This window comes from Rutidosis leptorrhynchoides, chromosome 5 (assembly GCF_046630445.1).
Source record: "Rutidosis leptorrhynchoides isolate AG116_Rl617_1_P2 chromosome 5, CSIRO_AGI_Rlap_v1, whole genome shotgun sequence".
NCBI lineage: Eukaryota > Viridiplantae > Streptophyta > Magnoliopsida > Asterales > Asteraceae > Rutidosis > Rutidosis leptorrhynchoides.
In genome coordinates this window covers 227,444,747-227,455,443 of record NC_092337.1, presented here as the reverse complement: position 1 = coordinate 227,455,443, position 10,697 = coordinate 227,444,747, and positions in this window count along the sequence as shown.

Here is a 10,697-nt window from a genome sequence, read left to right as displayed (position 1 = left end):
ATATATATATATATATATATATATATATATATATATATATATATATATATATATATATATATATACTTTATTTATATGTTATATCTTCAGTTATATTTTATATATAGTTATTTTGTAAAATAATTAATATTCATACATATAGTTATATTAATATATATTATATTTATAATTTGTATTATATCAAAAAAATTAATAATTTGTTATATATAATATTTATAAAATTAATGTTAATATATAAAATTTTTATGTAATATTAATATAATTATGTAATATTTATTTGTTATATAAAATCATACTATTAATAATAATAATGATTCTAGTAATAATAAATAAAAAAAATTGTATTTTTATTAGAAACAATAATCTTTAATAATAATATTTAATATTAATAATATTTAATAATAATAATAATAATGATAAAAAATAATAATAATGATAATAATACTAATGATTATAATAATAATAATTTTACTAATGTTGATAACAATATTAATAATACTTACTTTAATAAATTTGGTAATAGTAGTAGTAGTAATAATAATAATAATAATAATAATAATAATAATAATAATAATAATAATAATAAAGAAGTATACCCTTTTAAAAGCTTTTCTAAAAAGATTTGCCCCATACCGGGTCGAACCCTCGACCTCTCGTTAATCCACAAACACCCCAAACCATTTAAGCTAATCTATTTATCTGTTTTAATTCATAAACGAAATCTCTTAAACCCTTATCTATTTTCTTTTTCTTCCTCATCTCATCATCATCAATCGATATCATCATTTCTTAATTATCATCATCAAGAATCTTCATTTCCATCGTGTACACCATCATAATCATATCATAATGATCATCATCATCACTTCTTACTACATCATCAACATCAAACGCGTATAAAAAAAATATATAGCATCCATGTAGCTTACGGCCTACTTAGAAGCAGAAATATATTGGCCCAACATAAACATAGAAGCCCAATCAAGAAGTCCGCTAAGTCATTGGGCTTAATTAATCGAATTTTAACTAGTCACAGTAATAGGCAACGAGTAGAATTGGCAACATGGAGTTTCTACGATGTTCATTACCACAACCCAAAGAAAATAGTCGCTGGTTAACAAATTTTCATTATCATCATGATTCTTCATTACGCATCATTACCTCCCTAGTTCTCCATTTAACGTTTATCATCTTCAACGTCACTGTTCATCGTCTCCTTCATTTCATTACCGTCACTGTATCATCGACATCATCTTCATATTTGTATCATCATTGTTACAGAAGTAAGAATTGTAGAAATTAGTAGCGATTGTAACGAGAGAAATAGGGGAGAGAGTAGAGAGGGGTGGTGTTCTTGAGTTGTGAAGGTGGTGGTGTCAAATGGTTTCACGACAGTGGTTCATGGATGGTAGTGAAGTCGTGAAGGTGATGGATTCGATGGCTGTAACAGCAGTAGCCTTCAATGGAGTTTTATCGTTTGAAAGGAGGAAGAGAGAGAGAGAGATGGAAGTTTATGGTTATGGTGGTTCATATGATGAGTGGAGGTGGTCTCGGTGGTGATGTATAGTGACTGATGGGTTTGGTGGCCGGTGGCTTTGGTCATGGTTGATCGAGTGCTTATATGTGTTTATCTAACCCATATGTATATGTATTTATAATATATTAGATTATGGTAAACAACACATAAAGTGACCAATAATTCACATATTCACGGGTTCATTTAACTATTAGTCTGCCGACATATTTCACGGGGTCTAATCTCGTACTCTGTTGCTAATTAGTGGCGAATAAAAGTCTTCGGAAAAATCCCATATTTTTAAATTAAATAGTTTTATTTATTTTGGTCATTATGGTATAAAATTTGATCATTAATTTATTAAATAAAAATTACATTAGTTATTCACTCCCAACCCTAAGTAAAATATAAAAACTTTTAAAATTTAACAAATAGTTCCTAATTATATTTTTAGTAAGCCTATAATTTATAAAGCTCATTTTCGGATCACCGTTTATTTTAAAATCACATAAGTTCCTTTTTAACTCGTTTTCTATCATTCGAATGACAATTGAGCGTTACCATTGTTTACTAAATAACTTCAAATTCACTAGATATATATTCTATACATTTAATTTATATGTAGATTTTCTGAATAATATTTATTATATATTATTATTATTTTACCTAATTAATTCTAACAATTACAATATATAATATTTCATTTTATTATATATATATATATATATATATATATATATATATATATATATATATATATATATATATATATATATATGTTTAATTATATGCATATCTATTTACAAGTAATCGTATCGTGAGTTGTCAAGAATAGTCAAAGGTCAAATTAATTCATAAAATAGTTCAAAAATTTTGAGACTCAATATTACAGACTTTGCTTATCGTGTCGAAACCATATAAAGATTAAGTTTAAATTTGTTTGAAAATTTTCGGGTCGTCACACATTACTTGCTCCAGATTCTGATTTCACCTTCTCTGGCTCTTGGTGGATAACTTGATCCATCAAGGTATGCGCCATGCGCATAGCTTTCTGGATAGTCCCTGGTTTGGAAGAAGTGACATTCCTCTAAATGTCCTTGGGGAGTCCCTACAGATAATGCTCCAACCGCTTGTACTCAGAATTAACCATTATGGGGAACATTAAGGCTAACTCCAAGAATCTCCGATCATAGCCATCAAGGTCAGTTCCTGAAACCTTCAATCCCCAAAACTCCGTCTCCATATTTTGAATTTCGGTTCTGGGGCAGTACTCCTCTATCATAGCCCTCTTAAACTCCTCCCAGGGTGTTGCATAAGCTTCATCAATTCCTCGAGCCTGGGCGAATGTGTTCCACCACGTCAAACCGCTATCTGACAACATGCAGGAGGCGTACTTAGTCCTGTTCGCGTCAGAACAGTTGCTAACCCGAAATACCGATTCTAGCTTTTCAAACCATCTTGTTAACCCACCTGGACCTTCTGTCCCACTGAAGGTATGTGGCTTGCAACTCATGAACTCTTTGTAAGTGCACCCGTTCTGAACAATTTGGTTAGCCATTAGAGCTTGTGTAGGGTTGGCATCCGCCATAGCTGCGGCTACTCGAGCAGCCACCATTTCCTCAATTTGTGCTGCAGTGAGTAATTCTCTTGGACCTCTTCTGTTTGCCATTGATCTTCCAAACAAGAATTTTGACTCAAGTCAAAATCCGTTACCCAATAAGTAATAACGCTATAGTAGTATAGTAATCAATTATTCAATCAACACAATACATGTTAACTAAGCATGGCAAACTAGTTACAGATATCGTAAAACCAACATCTAATAATCATAAGGAAAATGTCGCACAATAAACAAACAACATTAAGTTCCATTCATAATAAGATAGAGTTGCATACAACTTCATAAGTATCCGTACAGTACACGAATGAAAAAAGGAAACTACTAATAGAAATACATAATGAAATATAATACAATAGTCCTATGGTGATGGTGGATAAATGACGTCCATCATGTGGGACACCTGGTCCTCGAGCTCGGTCACCCGAGCACGTAGGGTACGCATTTCCCTCATCAGCTCCTCGATTGAAACGCCCCGTCCTAATCCATCCGGACGAAGTCCATATCGATTATAAATGATTCACAACAATTGATTACATCGCGAGGTACTTGACCTCTATATGATACATTTTACAAACATTCCATTCGTTTTTGAAAAGACAATCTTTCATTACATCGAAAGTTGACAACATGCATACCATTTCGTAATATATCTTATTATAATTGACTTAATAATAATCTTGATGAACTCAACGACTCGAATGCAACGTCTTTTGAAATATGTCATGAATGACTCCAAGTAATATCTCTAAGATGAGCAAATGCACAATGGAAGATTTCTTTCGTACTTGAGAATAAACATGCTTTAAAGTGTCAACCAAAAGGTTGGTGAGTTCATTAGTTTAATCATAAATAATCATTTCATAATTTTAATAGACCACAAGATTTCATATTTCCATTTCTCATAAACATACGTCCCATGCATAGAGACAAAAATATCATTCATATGGATTGAACACCTGATAACTGACATTCACAATATGCATATAAGAATATCCCCATCATTCCGGGATCCTCCTTCGGACAAGATATAAATTTCGAAGTACTAAAGCATCCGGTACTTTGGATGGGGCTTGTTGGGTCCGATAGATCTATCTTTAGAGTTCGCGTCAATTAGGGTGTCTGTTCCCTAATTCTTAGATTACCAGACTTAATAAAAAGGGGCATATTCGATTTCGATCATTCAACCATATAATGAAGTTTTGATTACTTGTGTCTATTTCATAAAAACATTTATAAAAATTGCGCATGTATTCTCAGCCCAAAAATATAAAGGGTAAAAAGGTAAATGAAACTCACCTAATGTATTTTGTAGTAAAAATATATAGAACGACATTGAACAAGTATAGGGTTGACCTCGGATTCACGAACCTATATCATTTATATATATATTAAAACACATGATGACAATTAACCAGTTTTTATATTTATTTTATTAAGATACATCTTATATTAATAATTTATTAACTATTTTCACTTATATATTTTAATTATTTAAGATTTACGTATATATCAGATTTGAAGTATATGATATGTCATTTGTTATAAATACCTTATATTGATGTTTAGAATATAAGATTATGTATTAAAATTTTTATGTTGATATATTGTAATATTTATTTGTAATAATAATGACATTACTAATCATTTTATTAATGATAATAATATATATAATGTAAATTTTAATAAAGAATAAGATAATATCTTTACTAATAATGTTAAATTTTTATAAAAGTGATAGTTCTAATAAAATGTCAACTTTAACAATTTTTAGTTATAATGACACTTTTAATAAAAATGATAATAATAATAATAATGTTAATAACGATAATAATAATATTGATATTAATAATAATAATACTTATAATAATAATAATAACAATAGTTTTTAAATAAAAATGAAAAGTTTATTAATGATGATAATGAAAACAATATTTTTGATAATAATGCCTAATATTTAATAATAAAAATGATAATAACAATCTTATTACTAATGAAAATATTAATAATAATACTACTTAGTGATATCACTAGTAAGGATAATAATATTAATTATACAATAATAATAATAATAATAATAATAATAATAATAATAATAATAATAATAATAATAATAATAATAATAATAATCTTAATTATAATTATACTAATATTAGTGATAATGATAATACTCTTAAGGTGATAAATGTTAGTGATACTTCTAATGTATTAGGGGTAATAACAATTATCATCATAATAATAATAACTAATAATAATAACAATAATAATAATAATAATAATAATAATAATAATAATAATAATAATAATAATAATAATAATAATAATAATAATAATAATAATAATAATAATAATAATAATTAAATTAGAATTTGAGAACTACCTCCAATATTAGGGATAAAAAAGAAATGGCTCAGCCGGGTCTCGAACCCGAGACCTCCCGTTAACACATAAACACACATAACCAGCTGATCCGTCCAGTTTTTTTCTGATTATAACAGAATCCATTTATTCTTATACTGTATTCTATTTTCTGTTTATATATAGTTTCAACAATACAATTGATCGATCAAAGAACTCAATTCTTAATTCAATCCTTAATTTATGTTTGAATTAAAATTGTAAACCTCATAGTAACTGACCTGTGGTGTATAACAGTTTTATTATATCAAAGAAAAAAAATTTAAAGGCTTGCTGTATCAGTTCATGAACACCCAAGCACCACAAACTTGATTTTAATTTTTAAAACGTTTTAGACAATTTCTATAACATGAATTATGTTTCAAAGCACCCCTAGAAACTTTCCAGACAATCAATTTAATAGAAAACATTTAAATCAAATCGAATTTTGTCATGAACAATTTCTTTGACTTTTTGAAATAATACTTTGACTCACGAATTAGAATTCGATATGTAAAATTGAGGATTCAAACTTTTTAGAAAGATTAAACAAAAGATTCCTAACACATCTACTTTTATACATTTTGAAAATTAATACGAATTAGAGCTGTTACTAAAATGACCCAAAACAGGGTAGTCGACATGTTTAATTAAAAAAAAACTCTTTTGTTTTGAACTGAATTACAGTAAAGGGGTAGTGATAATTTGAGAATAGATTTGTAAGGTCGACTCCGTTAGTTCAAGACCTTGAGTAATTCGTTTATATAATACGTGAATTTATTAATCTGATAATGGGAGGGAAATAAAGAAATAAAACAACTAAAGTATCTCTGAATTGATTGCTAACAGATTTTGGATGTTAATGGGATACAAAGTCGTGATTTGTACTAAGCATAAATCATCTACAGCTTGGATGGAAACAAGAAACTGCTTCATACTTATTTTATTGATTTAAAGTTTATATAATAAATACTAAATAATAAATCTATTAGTAATAATAATATAATAAATCATAACTATATTACTAAAAAAAATGATAATAATCATTTTAGGAATAAAATGTATTATTTCCTTACAATAACCATAATAGAAATTTTAATAAATTTAATAGCAATTTAAAATAATGATAATAATAATAAATGTGATATTAATATTATTAATGATACTAATAATTATATTAGTTATAATAGTCTTAATATTGATAATAATAATATTACTAATAATAATAACATATCAATTTCATATATATGTATATGTATATATATTATACAAAGAACCTAATAATAATAATTATATTAATATTCAATATTAATTTTATTAATAATAATGTATATAATAATAATAGAATTAATAATAATAATAATAATATCAACAATATTAATAAATAATAATTTTAATATTAATCAACAATATTAATCATGATAATAAATCATATTTAAATTACAACTAAATAATAATTTTAATCATTCTTATATTTATATTTAAGTATTTATTTTGATAATCATAATCTTAAATTTATTAAAATTTTATATTTAACATTTGTTAATATCACTAATAATGATATTAATAATGAAAGTAGTAATAATATAGTTTGTCATTACTATTATATCTTTACCTTGTTGTTACGTCAACTATTATATATGTAAATATGAATACCTTAATAATGTTTTATATATGTATAATTATTATATATCTATTCATTATATTATTTCATAATAGAAATAGATATTATAAAGTTCAACACATAATATTTATATCTTTTACACACACACACACACACACACACACACATATATATATATATATATATATATATACATACACATAATTATGTATAATTATCATATCAAATAATGTTTTCAATTAACGAGTATGTATTTATTATATATACATATCTATATACACATAAATGTTCGTGAATCGTCGAGCATGGTCAAAGGGTATTTGGTTACATGAATATAGATTTCAAAACTTTCGAGACTCAATATTACAGATTTTGTTTATCGTGTCGGAAACATATAAAGATTAAAGTTTAAATTTGATCGGGAATTTCCGGGTCATCACAGTACCAACCCGTTAAAGAAATTTCGTCCCGAAATTTGAATGAGGTTGTCATGGCTAACAATAAAAATGTTTTCATGACGAATATGAATTGATAAATAGAGTTTCATCATCGTTGAGTACTATAACCAAAACGATTTGGTTATGCGAAGCGTACGAGTGAAGTTATCACAAAAGAGTGAGATGAGTAAATAGTGTTTCGTCAAATCTTTTGACGTAGATATGGTTGATTTCCAGAATTCAAGGGATTTAGAGAAAATCGCTGAGATCTGAAAGATTTGATTCTTTGGTGAATAAAATCTTTTTAATTAAATGCTATTATCTGCCTCGATCTTTTTATCAGATATTTCACCATAAATTAACTTCTTCCGTTCCATTACTTTTATCACACCTATACTCAATTCCTAAATTCAAAAGATTGTGAAAATACTTAATTCAGTTCTAATCCTTGTCCTTATCCTTACTATCGCAACATTCATTCTCCTTTTCCAACTTCCACTGGAGGAATCTATTTTCTTCTACTTCGCCCTTGGGGTTATAGTGTTTTTAATTCTCCCGTGTCTTTATGTTGCGATAAACATTGATATACACAGTTTGTAATTTATGTGTTGTTGTCGAGCTTTATATTTTATTTTATATTCAAGAATTCCGTACTTTTATCTCCTCTTCCCAACTTTAAGTCAAGCGAATAATGATCCAGAATTCATAGGTATGAAGTTTTGGATGAATATAGTTAATGTTCAAAGAAGGAAATCGTAACGGCACGATCTTGATTTGTCAAATTACTAGAATATCCGAAAAGATAGAACTAGCAAGAAGATATGTTCTTAATATGTTTAGAGATTGAGTAGAATGCAAGAGTCGTGTAAATGGCACATGATGACGGTATGTTCTGTGAATCATCACGTTCCATTAGCAACTCAGCATGAATTACTGTAATATAATCTCGTTGATCAAGTGTCATTATATTATACTAACTCATGCCTCAGTTCCCAAGTTTACTTCAATAACATTCATATTTTAGGCTCGGAAGTTTATAGAATATAGAAACTAACAGTTTCTATATGATGTAACACAGATAGCACGAAGAGATTAATGATTTCAGATAAGAATAGTTATAAAAATATCTTCAAAAATATGGAGGATATTTATAATGAAAGATATGATGATATCTTGGAATTTCTAATATCGAAGGATGGTGAAGAATATCGTCCACAAGGGTTTAGAGTAAGGAGCAAGATATTCGCTAAAGACTTCAGCAGACATTGAATTATTTGGATTCTTTGAAGTCAAACTTATTCTTTGTGATTTGTCCACGGCTTCCTTCATAGTTTTGCATAATCCGCTTTTCGGTACTAAATTTTCTACTGAATGTTTCCAATATTCCATTCTTTATCATCAAACTTTCGATGGCTAAGGTCGTGTACAGTTTTTTTTGCTGCCGTATTCAGCTTTTTCAGAATTTGTGGTATTGATTTGTAGACTGGGTGCTTTTCAGAATTTCAAAATAAAAGATCATCATTCTAAGATATAAATGTTATATGTATACATATATCTGTTGATGTAGATATGCTGTGAGTTTCAAAATACTGATTGCTGATTCCCGATAATTGGTATGGCAATACTCATTACAAGATGCGGATGAATATATGATAGGGTTTCATTGAATATAATGATTTTCGGAAAATCAAAGATCAATGGAGTTGCTGGTACATCTACTGATAATGTCGTGTAATATAAAAGGTTCTCCGATAATGATGACGAAAGGTAGACTTATATAACAAAGTTATAATAAGACTTATTCGAATGAAAGTTCGATGTTAATTTGTTGGAGCTGTGACAAAATTAGCTAATTTGAAAAGGAATTGTAAAGTTATTTTTGGTAATAACAACGTGAAAGAAGTTAGCACAGATACGTGTTAAACGTTTACTCAAGTTCTGAGAATTTTTCAGGTGCATAACTATATGCATCAATCTTTTCTTCCGTAGATGAAGTACAGTTGGTTCCTCCTCTCGATTGAGGTGTTTTCAAAATCATAAAAGGTTTGAACGCGGATTGTAATCGTCAAGATACAAATGAGGTCTAAGATGAAATCAAGTGGCAAACTTGAAGAATTGTTTAGTTTCATATGTTATAATCAATATTTTAATTCATTTTAATTGTCTAATGTTGATATTCCGCAGTTAGCAGTCCACAGTTACTAATTCAATAATTCATATATAGTTTATAATATTCGAATTAATTAATACGTATCGTGACCCGTGTACATGTCTCAGACTCGATCACAACTCAAAGTATATATATTATTATAGAATCAACCTCAACCCTGTATAGAGAACTCGATCATTACTGCATATAGAGTGTCTATGGTGATTCCAATTAATATATATAGATGTGTCGATATGATATGTCAAAACCTTGTATACGTGTCCCGATATTTAAAGTGCGTAAAATAAATAACAAAAAAAAATAAATGACGATAATTAAAGTGCGTAAAGTAAATAACAGAAATTAAATGACGATAAATAAAATTGCGATAATTAAATTGCGATAAATAAACTGCGATAAATAAAATGTAACCAGTTAGCTAGGAACAGTTAGCTAGGAATAGTTAGCGTGGATTGTTAACAAAATTCCTCATAGTTAATTTGTTTGTTTCTAACAAATTTTATTTTGTCAAATATTTTCTTCATTATGCCACTTGTTGGATTCTGATAAATCAAAATCTCAATATGAAATTGGATGAATATGGTTATTCTGTGGTGAACGGATTTGTATATCGATGGATGTAAGTAGGATAGTAAAAGATTGTTGAATCAGATTCGAAGAACGTATAATGTAACTTATTAATGTGAAATCTAAATATTCCTCGGGTATTACCTACCCGTTAAAATATTTTCACCATTAACAGTTTGTACAATAAAACTTTTAATTACCATCTTTATGAAAACAAATATACATATATATTTTCTTCAGACGTAATCATGGATTTAATGAGTCAATGTGATATTAAACTCATCAGATTTACGGCTAGAACTAGAGTACATAATCTCTAAAACATTAGAGATTATATAATCGCCATGAAGGACGAAGATAGTTTATGT